Here is a 14,111-nt window from a genome sequence, read left to right on the forward strand (position 1 = left end):
TACTATATATGTTGGATGACCAAGCTAAAGCCACACAAATTTGATGACCAGGTGGAAGTTTGCCTCTCAGGCTGGACACTTAAGATTCATCCGCAACAGAAAAATATGGGTGCAATCTAATGGCTGTACCTAACTGCGATGGCTACAACCGTTTGCCAGAAGAAATAAGCGTGAAAGGTGACAAAATGTATTACAAAAATGATGGTGAATACAGGACAAGGGCTTTTCACTACCTCCTCCTTGGACCGCGGCGTCACGGTCACATGAGCCTTCGGCTCCGTTATGAGATAAGGCAAGGGAGTATTGCAACATCATTGTGATCAATGTTGCTGACGGACACTGGTCGAGGCAGTGAGAAATAGCTGCAGCGAGGGTAGCTGTCCTCCTTGAACTATCGACATTTCACGTACCTCTGATTCTGCCATTACTGATCTCTTTCAAAAATTTCTCGCGGCAGGACGCTCCCCGGACGCCACTCTACAACTTCCACTGCATAACCAACATTTCCTACAGGTCCTGGTGAGGGGCGCTTGATTTCATAAAAGTGGTTTTGAGAGCGACCATAGAAGTGACACGGCCCAAGTTCTGAACAACAGTGCAGTGTTCTTCCGGACCACTTTTCTAGACATGGTCACAATCCTCCATGTTGTCAGATTTTGTGATGACAGCATCTTGACCCAATCAGAGAAGCTGTAGCAGCCTTTGGGAAAAGTGGGAGCTTGCAGGATGGCAAATTGGACAACGTGACTGAATTTTGCAATGTCCAGAATAGCATCCCAGGTTGGGCTTACTAGACCTCCGAATCAGGCCACGACGTCGCGTTGCTTGGGGAGTCCGGCACGCTTTCCTTTACGCAAAGCCCGATCGAAGCCCTTGTTTCAAAGTCGTGCATATTTCGTACTTGGCCTAGCGGCGTCCGAAATCTCCTACCACTGCTGGTCGTTAGGGTCAGGCGCCAGGACGGCTGTCAGTCGCATGACGTGATCCACGTTGTCGTCTAAGTACAGGTCTGTGGAGTAGTACTCCACGTTGTCGGCTAGGCCCTCGTCTGCGAAGTAGTAGTAGTTGAACGCGTGACTCCAGGGTATTTTGTACTCTGCGTAGGCTCCTCCGCTCCTTTAATAAAGCATGCAATGTGGGAGTAGGACTTCGAGATTTTGGCATCGTTTCCGAGGCCTTTGTGTAAGATTCAGTTTACTCTCGGCACTGAGTCCAGTCTTATCCTGCACGTAGTCGAGGAGGTTCGCTACGTCTAGGTGGTCGAAATTAGCTTGCTTCAGTCAGCCTTCTTCTTGGAATCTTTGGTCAGCAGTGCACAATTATAACAGGCGGGAAAGCAGAGATTAGCCTATAACGAAATGAATAAACTATTTCATTCATTCATCTGCTTATTTATTTAATATGTACTGTGGTCTCAAAGACGATGCAGCTGCGGATACATACACCAGCCGCCGTAGCCCAGTGGCTATGAAGCCGCGCTGCTAAGCTTGATGTCACGGTTCCTATCCCTGTCGCGGCGGTCGCATTTCAATCGGGTAGCAATGTAAAAAGCGCTTGTGTACGGTTCCCAGGTCGTCAAGCACGAGCAACACCAGGCAAGCACGCTGTACAGAATGACGAAAGAAAGCGACTTGTTGGTATGATTGATAGTGGCTCCACATGGCGGCGTAAGAAGGCATTGTATGTATTGTCTGAACCAAAGCAGCTCCTTTCTTTCATATTTGACCACCGCGAAAGCATGCCTTTTTTTGCGATATTAGTAACGCTCAAAAAGTGATGATACCTTCATATGCGTATTGTCATTATCTGAAGAAAACGCGTAATTTCAATATTTATTAATTGCGTCAGCAAAATCTTGGGGATTACTGATCGAAGTATTATTATGATTCGACTTATAGAACGCACTTTTCCTGCTCACGTTATGCCAACACCCCTGAAGAAATATTTTAACAAAAGATGGGCAAAGTAAAAGAAAAAAAAAGAAGTCCGAGTTTCGCCATAGGGCAAATCAATTAATGCGACAGCAATATGGCGGTACAATTAGTGCTGTGTGGTCGGTAGGGTTAGACGACATCTGACTAAGCTAAAAATGCACCGAAGGGATCTAGGAAGACACATCGGCACCACCAAATCTGCCTTGGGAAATAGACAGCGACTCGAGCAAAAATCCAGCTCAAATAACATCGAAGCAAAAAGACACCGCAATTTCAGGGCGATCGACACGACTCAGGCGGATGTCTACCTTCTACAAGGCCTGCTTCGAAGCAGGAAAAGTTGTAAATTGGGTTTTGTTTTCCTTTGGGTTCACGGCGTGCGCGGTTCTGTTACACTCGTTCACGGTGCAAGACAACGTGTCAGTTGTGGTGCCTACCATGGTGCTCACGAACTGGTGGCTCGTCTGTTTATCGGCGCGGAAGATGGCGACAGATACGACAATGGAGCTCGGCCGCCGTGTCCGGTATTCGGCGGGACGATAGAGCTGTGCGTTCGAACGCGGTCGGCATACTGGTGTTGTTCCAATAAACAAGTCGGATTAACCGGCTGACATCGCCATAAACCGCGCCAAGCGCCTCAACGCGCTGGCTTGCACGCGAAAAGGTGTTAAGGGGTGCCTCATGAACTTTGGCCATATTGAGCTTACAAGGGTAGTGCATACAATCCGCCCTTAGCGATCGTGTTTGTTAAGTTTAACATTCCTACGCGCCGGGAAGAGAGCCTAAATTTCAAACGAAACCGAAATGCCGTTTGGGGGCGCCGCGCTTCCAGCCGGAGAGTCGAGGTCCATCGCGCGAGAGCTTCACCTTATATGACAGCGCTGTCACGTTGCTCATAGTGAAACGCCACTTCGAGAATTGCAAATGCAACATCAGTTATTTGCTCAATATGTGGCTTTTCTAGACGAATTAATGTTTAGATATATAATAAAACATCCAAACTAACGTCTCTGTATTTTTGTTTTACTTCATACCGTAGCAAGAGAAGCATACTTCTCTTTCACCTGCTTGTTCCCACGTCCTGCAGTCGTGCGTGCAGAGAACGAAACTACTTCAATTCATGCCGTGTTCCTGCTCCGCGATCATGCTCTTTCATCCTGTCACTCCTGCCTCAGTGCTCGTGATTGTGTCACTGACTTATACCGGTAATCAGGTGTTCTCGTTCAGAGCGCTCAACATCGTCCGCTGCGCGGAAACGACAGAAACGGAAGAGCTCGCCCTCGAGATTGTCACCGGAGGTGCGCCAGTCAGCAGAAACACGAGTGAGAAAAAAAAAGAAGAAGACGGGGCCCGTGACGTATTCGTCACTCAATACCCCTACTCCGTTGTGGGCCAACGCAGAGAAAGAATTTCGCTAGTGGAAGCTAGACGTTGGCAAATGAAGAGTGTGCCTATATTGGCGGCGGCGCTCGTCTCCTGAAAAGATGTGTTCGCGGCAGTTCAATTATTTCTATCTCTGTTAGTGTAGACTGACATGAAAATTCTTGCAACAGAACTCTTCTTAGAGAGCACATAACAGCTTGCAGCGTATGACGAAAATTTTCTATATGGCCTGGTGAGGAGCCCTCTAACAAAAACCGCTGTTCGTTGTGCTCTTCAACGCCGTCATCCACATTGACACACGAAACCACTAGTTAGAGGTACGCTTCAAATGCTTACGTATGCAAGCGGCCATTTCGTTTATGCTCCCAAGCGGCGTCCACTACTCTTCAACAGAAAACAAGCGGCGAATGGCATGTAAGGGAGAAGAAGAGGAAAGGTTGGGAGAGGAGAAGAGAAAGAAGAGACAAGAAACAAAGAGGGCTACCTGGTCATAGTGACGTATTTCAGTTTTATAATATGGCATAAGCGCTTTTTTAGTGAAAGTGATCAAACTAAAATGCCATGTTTTCTCGTTGAAGAGAAAGAAGAATAACAACAACCTCTCAAGGGGGTTCTTACATTGAAGAAGAGCCAAAATATTCACCACTGAGGATGATGGATGCGCTTTGCAATCAAGTTCCGGTGTTTAGGGCCTAAGAAGAGAATATTGAATGCCCACAAGGTTAAATAAACCGCTTAGAACCAGTTCGCAGAGAGTGGATAAAGATTGTTTTTGTTGAACATTTCCATTATCGAAGAAGACACGTCAACCGTGTCAGCACGTTTCGAATAAAGTTCAGCGGCCGTTGGAATTTAACAAGCAAAAGATACACCAACATATCAAGCCGGATAAACGAGCGGAAAAGCAATATTCCGTACGCTAGTTGCCCTCTCATTCGTGTAGCTTGCCTTAAAGCGAAAGAATTCGCCAGCTGCTCCCTCAAGTAGCACACTCTGGGTTGTTGCCAGACACCGTTGGCCAAGATAGATAGCTTCGACTGACACGACAGTGGGTCCTACCATGGCCGAAATATTTCTTTTTCTCAGCACGCCTTCGGTGCGCACCTTTGGTGCGCACTAATTCTGCAAGATGTCTGCTCCACCACCAAAACCATAGAGACGGATCTACAGACAGACAAAATGGATAGCAGGCTAGCACACCTTCTCGAGGCTAAGCAATCACTTCTCGAGAGGTGGAAAAGCCAACGCTTGAATCGCAAGCTCAGAAAAAAGATAGCCGAGATCAACAAGCAGATCGACGAGCACTGCCAAGCCCTGTCTAGGCAGCAATGGGACGAAATTTGCAATTCAATTGACGGGCAGATGCGCACGGGAGGGAAGTGGAATCTTCTCAAACACTTGCTCGACGACTCCGGCACCAAGTCAAACCAGAGAAGTGTCCTCGCTAAAGCGCTCCACGAAGCCAAGAAGTCGTCTTCGGAAAAGGACATGCTGGAGATGTTGGCTAAGAAGTACCTGCCGCTCAAAACTGTGGCCGATGAGGCGGCATACCCGGTATACAAAGGGAAGCCGAACTCCGCGCTGGACGAACCTTTCAAAATCAGTGAAATCCGCCGCGCCCTACACGACCTCAATGGTAGGTCAGCACCCGGCCCGGATCACATTAACAACAAGGCTCTCAGAAACCTAGAGGACGCATCGATCGAGTTTCTTACAGATGAGATAAATCGGATTTGGGAGCAGGGAATTGTACCTGAAGAATGGAAGTTGGCGAAGGTCATACTAATCCCAAAGCCCGGTAAACCGCCGAGCCTGGACAACCTCCGCCCAATCTCACTGACATCATGTGTAGGGAAGGTGGCCGAGCACGCCATCCATAACAGAATTGCCGAGTATATCGAGACCAACGACCTTTTCCCTCACAACATGCTAGGTTTCAGGCCAGGCCTCTCCACTCAGGACGCCATGAAGCTTATCAAGATCCAAATCCTGGAACGCTGCACTCGGGACACGAGAGCCATCCTTGGTTTGGACCTGGAGAAGGCCTTTGATAACATCCGTCACGAGTTCGTCCTCGACGCCATCTCCAAGCTCGACCTGGGCTCGTCCTTCCATGCCTTCGTCAGGTCTTTCTTGAGCAACCGATGCGCCATCCTCAAGGCTGGAGATTTGGAATCGGAGACAATGGAGCTGAGTAGAAGAGGCACCCCCCAGGGATCAGTCATCTCACCACTCCTCTTCAACATCGCAATGGTTGACCTCTCAAGGTATCTAGGCAAGGTCCAGGGCATCGGTCACACGATCTACGCGGATGACATCACTGTCTGGTGCGCGGGTGGCAGTGACGGACAAGTCGAAGCCGCTCTCCAGGAAGCTGTCGACACTACAGAGCGCTTTTTAACCAACACGGGACTCCGGTGCTCCCCAAAGAAATCGGAGCTCCTTCTCTACAGCCCAAGTAGAAAGGGCCGCAAGCCACAGAACTGGAAACCGTCCCCTGAAGTTGACATTAATCTCTACACCAGTTGCGGAGATCCCATTCCCAAAGTCGCGTCCATTCGAATCTTGGGAATGACACTCGAAGGGACAGGCACAAATAGCATCACCATTCACAAATTAGCAAAGAAGACGGATAGCGTCATCGGTCTAATCAGGCGGGTAGCTAACAGAAGGAGAGGCCTGAGCGAAGAGAATCTGTTAAGGCTAGTCCACGCTTTCTTGTTGTGCCATTTTACGTACGTAGCGGCCATGCACGTCTGGAAGAGGGCCGAGCGAGACAAACTAAATGCCATGATAAGGAGGGGCATCAAGAGCGCGCTCGGACTACCAAACTACACACGCACCGACCGACTCCTGCAGTTGGGTATTCATAATACCCTGGAAGAGATTGCAGAAGCACAAGAAAGAGCACAGATTCTCAGGCTCTCCGGCACCAGGGCGGGCAGACGACTCCTAACTGAGATGGGCGTCCCCCCGGCCACTGTCGAAGACGCCTACCAAGGCCTACCGAAAGAGCAGAAAGATAATATCATCATATCGCCCGCCCCGCGCAATATGCATCCCCAGCGCAACGTAGAAAGAAGAAAGGCCAGAGCGGTGGCGCTCCTACGCCGCGCAACAGAACTCCCTGGCGGCAGCTGCTTCGTTGACGCGGCCCAGTATGGAAACAGCGACAATTTCACGGTGGTGTCAATCAACCACAGGGGTTCAACCGTTAACGCGGCTTCGATACGAAGCACGTCGTCGCGTGCGGCGGAGCAAGTGGCCATTGCCTTGGCCCTCCTGGATGACGGACATGCCAACATCTTCAGCGACTCCAGGGCAGCCATCCGCGCCTTCAGCGTTGGCGCCGTGTGTAAGGAAGCCTGTCGCATCCTCGACGGCAAAATCATCACCACCCACACTCTCACGTGGTTCCCCGCTCACATGGGATCCATCACGGGAGGCCCCAGAAACCTCAACGAGCTGGCCCACTCCAAGGCGCGAGGTCTCACTTTCCGCGACCATGGAGAACTCCAACGCCGGCCCGCAGCGGTGGAGAATAGAGATCAACCGACCACATATAACGAAATTGCGCAGCACTTTTATCTCGGCAGGAGAGAGTTTCCCCTTCCACACAAGAAGTTAAATAGAGCGCAGGCATTGACCCTCAGATTACTGCAAACAGGCTCTTATCCCAGCCCGGCTTTATTCCACAAAATTTATCCCGACACCTATGCCACTAGTTCTTGCAGGCATTGCAATGACATCGCTAGCCTAGACCATATGCTCTGGCGTTGCCCCTCGTTACGAGGCACAGAAGAAATCAATGAAGAAAAGTGGCTCTCCGCTATCAAGAGCCCTGATGCTGGGGTGCAACTATGGGCTGTCCAGAGGGCCCACGATGCGGCGGTCGGGCAAGGCCTGGCTGTCCCAACGTGGGAGCGGCCCGCAGCGCGCTGAGTCGCGTACCTCAGGACCTTATTAAAGTTTCGCATCCATCCATCCATCCATCAGCACGCCTTAGTACAAGCCAGCCGAAGAAGGACGCGCCCATCGATCTTCCACTTGTAACATTATTTTCTTATAAACGACTTCATTTTTCAGCTCGCCTCCTATTGCCCTCGTGTAAGTGTCGGGATCGTAGGGAAATGTTGAGACTAGACAGTACCAAGCCAGCACCATTCTCGAATGTTTTTTCTTTCTTCCCGTTGCTCGGGTACTGCTCGTTGCAGCTGCGGTAAAATAATGTGTTTGCGATAAAACTAACTACTTCTAACAAGGACACTCGCACGTAGTTTATGCATGTCAGTAATGAACTACAATTTACAAGATACAGTCCAACGCTCCTACACGAATGTGCTATTGCAAAGTATAATACATTCCTGTAAGTGATATTTTTTATGAGCGCGTTATGCGAAAATAAAAAAAAAACAAGGCAAGAAAATATTTAATGATTTTCATCCAAATAAAAGCGTGTCACTTTTATTGACTCAGACAAAACCCATATGTGGTGGGTTTGCTTGCTTCCCGCGAAGCTTGGTCACATTTCCCTCTTAAGCATGTAATTGCACCACATATAAACGTGGAAAGTCCTTCGCATAAACGGAGCTGTGTATATACTCAATACCCAACCACCTCGAGCTAAAGGACAACCTGGACAGGTTGCACTACTGTGTCATGCTCGTAGTCGTTATTGCCGAAGCTCGAGATAGATCTTTCCATGGCGTCCAATGCGGCTTTTAGTATGATTAGCACACACATACTGCACCGAGTGTGCAGTATGTCTCTGGATATGTATATCCGAGCCTAACCTCTTTTTCGACAACTTGGGTCACTGGGTCTTCTATGGTCGCATACCTAGACCACCTGACTGCTGGGCGGAGGGAACCGGGCTCCAAACCGACCATCGGACCAATTTGCGTCGCTGGGTGCAAAACACTTCGCTATATGCTGATCTTGAATGAACCTTTTTGACGCCGGGTTGGGTCACTTGGTATGTGCCCGTCGGTATGCGCCTGGGTATGTGCCTCGGTATGCCCATTGGTATGTGCCGTGCCTTCGGCGCATTCTAATGCGGAGTAAACGTGGTTTCACTCATTTCCTAATGAGCCTCTTAGACGTCAATTGGGTCACAGGGTATGCACCAGTGAGCGTGTGCCACTGATGCACTTCAATGGCAGTCTTCCACCCCAACTTGGGTGGCTGGGTATGGGACATAGGTACGGGCCGCTTTTCATATTAGGCATATCATAAAACATATCATCAACAATTACGCACCAAGCCTAGGGTATGTTGCTACTCGCGATAAAGTCGCCAGTGATCTGTAAATCGATGCATCGGCATTTTTTTTTGCTCTGAAATATAGGTCCCAATACCTATATTCATTCTTACGACCGATAATGTAAGCCCGGAATATTCACGAAATAATAATAATAATATTTGAGGTTTTACGTGCCAAAACCACTTTCTGATTATGAGGCACGCCGCAGTGGAGGACTCCGGAAATTTTGACCACCTGGGGTTCTTTAACGTGCACTTAAATCTAAGCACACGGGTGTTTTCGCATTTCGCCCCCATCGAAATGCGGCCGGCGTGGCCGGGATTCGATCCCGCGACCTCGTGCTCAGCAGCCCAACACCATAGCCACTGAGCAACCACGGCGGGTGAATATTCACGAAAGCAGGTTGCGTTACCATTGAACACATGTTAAAGATGACGTTCCATGGCTTTTCATTCTAATATCCGATATATTTTTATAAGCGGCGTTTTTATAAGTGACAGATTGTTTGTATGTACGCAAGTATAGTTCCCGTAATATTGAATTGGAACCTCTTGTGAACGATGTCAAGAAAAATTTGGAACTGATAGCAAGATCAAATGAAACTTGCAAGTATAAAATCCTATTAAACAACAAATTATACAAATTTTTGAAATAAAACGTACGACTATAAAGAATACATATCAGCAATCAAAAACTTCAAAGATACCATGTTTGAACAACCATAACAAGCATCAAATAAATGAAATAAAAGTAAAAAAATACAGACGCGATGAAATTTTTTATCAGGAGATAACAGGTGAAGATAGTGCATAACGTTAAAATCAGGTCAACCCAGCTTTCAAATTTAGCTTCTTATCGTCATTGCAAACGCGACCATCGCAAACATAGGGCAAATGTTAGCAGTGTTCATGAAGGAGAAGGCTGAAATTTCTGCCGACTGTTCGCCGAAGTTGCTCCGAACGTTCGGTAGGGTGAAGTTAGGAAAATTTCTGACGCAGGAAGATTTGTTAAGAGTCCCTGTTAACACCGTGTCCTATTAGATATGTGATTTTGTAGTAGAAGTTTCGTGATTGAAACCATCAAGCAAATATAATGCATAGAGAGCCATTTTTAAAAGACGTTACAAGGTTTTTATGAAATGCAACATGGAAGATAATGAAATATCACCACAGTATATACTATAAAGCCGACCAGGCTATATGCTGCACTGAAACAGAGTGCACCCCAAGAGATCTAAATAAACATAATGAATTATAAATTCACGAGCTCTACCTGCCGAAATCACACTCCGATTATGAGGCACACTGTAATGGGCAAATCCGGACTTATTTTGACCATATAGGGTTCTCTAGCGTCCATCTAGCTTTAAGCACAGAAACGTTTTTTTTTGCATTTTGCACTGATCTATATTAGACGACTGAGGCCAAGATCAAACTCACGAGGTCGAGTTCAGGAACACAATGTCATAGCCACTGGGCAAGCCCTGCGGGAAGCATAGAAATAGAAGCACACAGTGAAAACAGGTTGAATATGTTCAGCACCGTTAACTAGAAGTCTGGGGTTTAGCTTTCACATTGCATACAATTAACAATAAGGCTTTAAAAATAGTAGCAAAACATACTGGGCAATCACTGGTTAATTAATAAAAGAAAGGAAAAAAATCATGCCTAGAACGAGGGACATGGCGAAGAAGACGCCAAGCAAACGCACAGCTCTAGTCGGCGCATTTTTTGTGTTTTCCTTCGTCTTCTTATATTGAACTACTTAAGTTAGCTATTTACCCAGCGTACGGTAGCCTTGTCCCTAGTTCAACAAGCATTTTCAGAAACAAGGTGAGTCCTATGAAGGTCGGTGACTTAAATAGAGGAGTTCTTGGTGTAGTGGGCACGAGCAGCGGTGCGGAATATAGGGTATTGTGTATTGAGACACAACCGATATAGGTAGAGCCGATGCAGGGGGGGTTGCTACGGCAGTGCCTTGCTGACAAGTGTCATTGGCTTTTTACTTGTTGGTTTTTCGGGAACAGGAGAACATCGCTGAAAGTCTCCACATTGGGGCAGCTCCGCGGAACACCTCATCCGGGCACTGAAGCTGGTTGCGTGTTCTACAGCCTACAACAGCCGGCGCCTTCCTTCGCTGCTGTGGTGCTCTGGTGTTGGCGCTGGCTGAGTGATTCTCTATTGCACAGAACTAGGCTAATCTCAGTTTTCTTTATTTAACGAGTCGTTTTACTATTGTTTTATCACCTTGTCGTGTCATTTCACTAATTTTCAGATCAGTTTGTCGTGTCTATTGCAGTCTTTCGTGTCGTCTCCAGAGCCCTTGTGACTGCGTGCAATCATCGTCGTCGCGTTCTTCTGACAAAGTGTCAACAATGCCAGATTCCGTTCTTTCTCCCGAGTTTCCGGTTCTCCCTTAGAAAATGTCTATAGTGCTAGCGTTTTGGCTTCGTCGTATACTAAAATATCAAGAAAGTAGAAGTTGCGCCCGAAAGGCGAACCCCTAATAGGGATAGCAAAGTATTCGAAAAAAAAAACATGAATGTTCTCAGTTCTATTGGCTGTATTAATTGCCGCTAAAATTCGCTTACTAAATAAAATAGTAAGCATGCCTGTCATGTCCTTAGAGGCAATCTTAAATTAAATTATAGGGTTTTAGGCGCCAAAACACTTCCTGATTATGAGGCACGCCGTAGTGGAGGACTCCGGAAATTTCGACCACCTGGGGTTCTTTAACGTGCACCTAAATCTAAGTACACGGTTCTTTTCGCATTTGGCCCCCATCGAAATACGGCCGCCGTGGCTGGGATTCGATCCCGCGACCTCATGCTCAGCAGTCCAACAACATAGGCAGTGAGAAACCACGGTGGTTTAGAGGCAATCTTGAAGGAGTATCACTCGATGGCCCAGAACACCCGCTGTCACAACGCTGGCATGAAGAACAGCGCCAGCCTCGGGAAGCGAACACTCTCCGAAACTTGAGATTGTATCAGTCATGTCGACGGACGTAGCGACGGATGCCAGTTCGTGTCGCGGGAACGAATGCCAGTAATCGTTCATTGCATCGTATATAGAGTCGCGTTGGGCGAGATGGTTAGTGTGAAAGGGAAGGTACCGTTGGGAGGGAAGGTTATCACGAAAAGAAATGTGGGCACGTTTGTCCTCAAAAGCAAAGATAAATGCGTCCACAAGCAGATATGATACAGAGATCACGCGACCTCCAGCAATGTATGCGTGCGGTAACATAGCGCAAATGGCGCGATCAGCCATTTCGGCTCGCCCAGACTTTGCACCTGATGCAGATTACCTCCAAGATTGGGTGCGAGGGCGCATGTGCGCTCAGCAGCGCGAGGAGCCATGCCCAGCCACGGCCGCACTAGAGGAAGATACCGCGCTCACCTGCCCCCCCCCCCCCCCCACTAGCCAGCTTTAGACTTTGGTAGGAATGTTTCACATTTCCGAGTATTCGAATATGCTGGCGAAACTCTTAGCATTCTAATTATTAGGAAATGCTAAGTCTAACCTATCCGCAACAAGTTGTACATTTATTATACAGGAACGGGATGTCCGTAGGCAGGAGTAAGACGAAGCTGGCATGTTTACTTAATACTTTCACGCAGATCTGCACCAATGTTCAATTTGTAGTAAACGTGCCTTGTTGTATCAACTGCGCCTATCTACCTCTATCACTTGTGTCTTACGTGAAGTACTTGGGATTTCTCTTTATTCTGATATTTCCAGGAACACTTATATAAAACACGGTTTCTTAGAAATTAAAAGAAATTGCGTGTTTGTTTTACTTTGTCATGACACTGTGTCCGTTACATTATAGAGCGGGGAGCCGAGGGACGCCGCAGGGATCAGTCATCTCCCCTTTTCTCTTTAACACGGCGATGCGTGGGCTCCCGGACCTGCTGTGCTCTATCCCCTGACTTCACCACAGCCTCTACGCTGACGACGTGACGTCACGGGTGTCTGCGGATGATCCAGAAACTCTTCAAGAGATCATGCAACGCGGCATCGACATCGTACGAGCTTATGCGGAGTCAAGGGGCCTGACATGCTCACCAGAAAAATCCGAATACCTCCCGATAAAGCCCGGCTGAAGTAGCTGTCCCGGCAGAATACCACGGGGAGGCGCTTTCTTGAACTGAAAGTCGGAGGTCTTACCATCCCGGAGCGTCCCAGTATCAAGATATTGGGGCTGGACTTTCAGAACACGCTGCGCTGCGGGCTCATGTTAAAGAAACTCCAGAGGGCGACCAATTACACAATACAGCTCATTCGTCGGGTGGCTAATTGGCACCACCGCATGGGCGATGGCGAGCTGCTTCGACTTGTGCGGGCATACATTACCAGCACAATCATGTACTCGACACCATATGTTAAACTCTCAGCCACGCACTTAGCTAATTTTAAATTAAACACAATGATCAGATGAAGCACAAAAGCAGCCCTGGGCCTTCCAGACCACGCGGCCACTGCAAGGCTAGAGGCCTTACGCATGCACAACACGATCGAGGAGCTCTTAGACGCTCGCCACACAGCCCAAGTCCGTCGTCTCTCGCTAACCCTGGCTGGCCGCACAGTCCTCTGGAAGGTCAGTCTCGAGGCCATCCCCGCGAAAGGTCAGGGGGCATATTTGTGCCCCGCCTCTACCCTGCAACATGGACCCCGAGTTCCATCAGGGTCGTCTGTAGACGCGTAGTGAAGCCATATGGGGATGCTACAGCTCGCAAGATGGAGTGGTCTACACAGACGCAGCGAGACACCCTCGCGGCGACCTCATGACCGCGGTGGTAGCGGATCACAATGGAGGATTGATAGAACAGACAACACTCACGGCTGGCTGAGTGGTGGAAGCGGAGGAAACCGCGATTGCCATGGCCATGCATGCGCAAGCGAATACCGTCATCAGCGACAGCAAGCAGGCCATCGGCAATTTCGTCCGCGGTAGAATTTCCTAACAGGCGTACCATGTCCTCACGCGGCGTCGCCTAAGCGGCTTGAAAACCCTCGTGTGGACCCCTGCTTACGCGACTGTGCCCGGCAACGCGTCGGTTCACAGTTTGGCTCGATATCTCGCACGCCGAGCCTCGTCCGCGGATGCGGACTGCGTAAACAAGGAGGACAGACACGAAGAACCCTGCGTGTCTTATTAAGAAATAGCCCATAGGCATCGCTTGAGGCGTCGCGCGCTCCCACCACCGGCCAAGCAACCAGATAAAATGCAAGCGGTCGCATTTAGGCGAATCCAGACAAACTCATACCCACACCCAAAGTACATTAACCAAACCACAGGGGACAAGGAAAGCAACCTATGCAGGCTCTGTTCAAAAACAGGGACACTCACACACATAATGTGGGAATGCACCTCGCTCCCGTTCTCTCATCCCTCCGTCAGCAGCGAAACTGACTGGAAATCCTGGCTCAATTCCGGGGACGTCGACCGACAGCTTGAACTGGTGGACTGGGCGGAGAAGGCCAAGCAGGCCCAGGGCCTTACTTGAGCGCGATACCTCAGCCACCTTC

The 14,111-nt window shown here is 48.7% G+C and overlaps 1 protein-coding gene across 4 annotated transcripts in view; it reads right to left on the bottom strand.

The window, feature by feature from the left end:
- LOC135896588 (uncharacterized) overlaps positions 1-14,111 on the bottom strand; it is a 483,964-nt gene that overhangs the window by 21,355 nt on the left and 448,498 nt on the right. The window contains exon 1 of one of the 4 annotated variants that reach the window (XM_070520805.1): positions 10,020-10,063. The exons of the other annotated variants lie outside the window; for them this stretch is intronic. The gene's annotated coding sequence lies outside the window, so the exon portion shown is untranslated. Of the gene's footprint in view, positions 1-10,019; positions 10,064-14,111 lie in introns of those variants that run through there. 4 annotated transcript variants of the gene reach the window in all.

This window comes from Dermacentor albipictus, chromosome 6 (assembly GCF_038994185.2).
Source record: "Dermacentor albipictus isolate Rhodes 1998 colony chromosome 6, USDA_Dalb.pri_finalv2, whole genome shotgun sequence".
Taxonomy (NCBI): Eukaryota; Metazoa; Arthropoda; class Arachnida; order Ixodida; family Ixodidae; genus Dermacentor; species Dermacentor albipictus.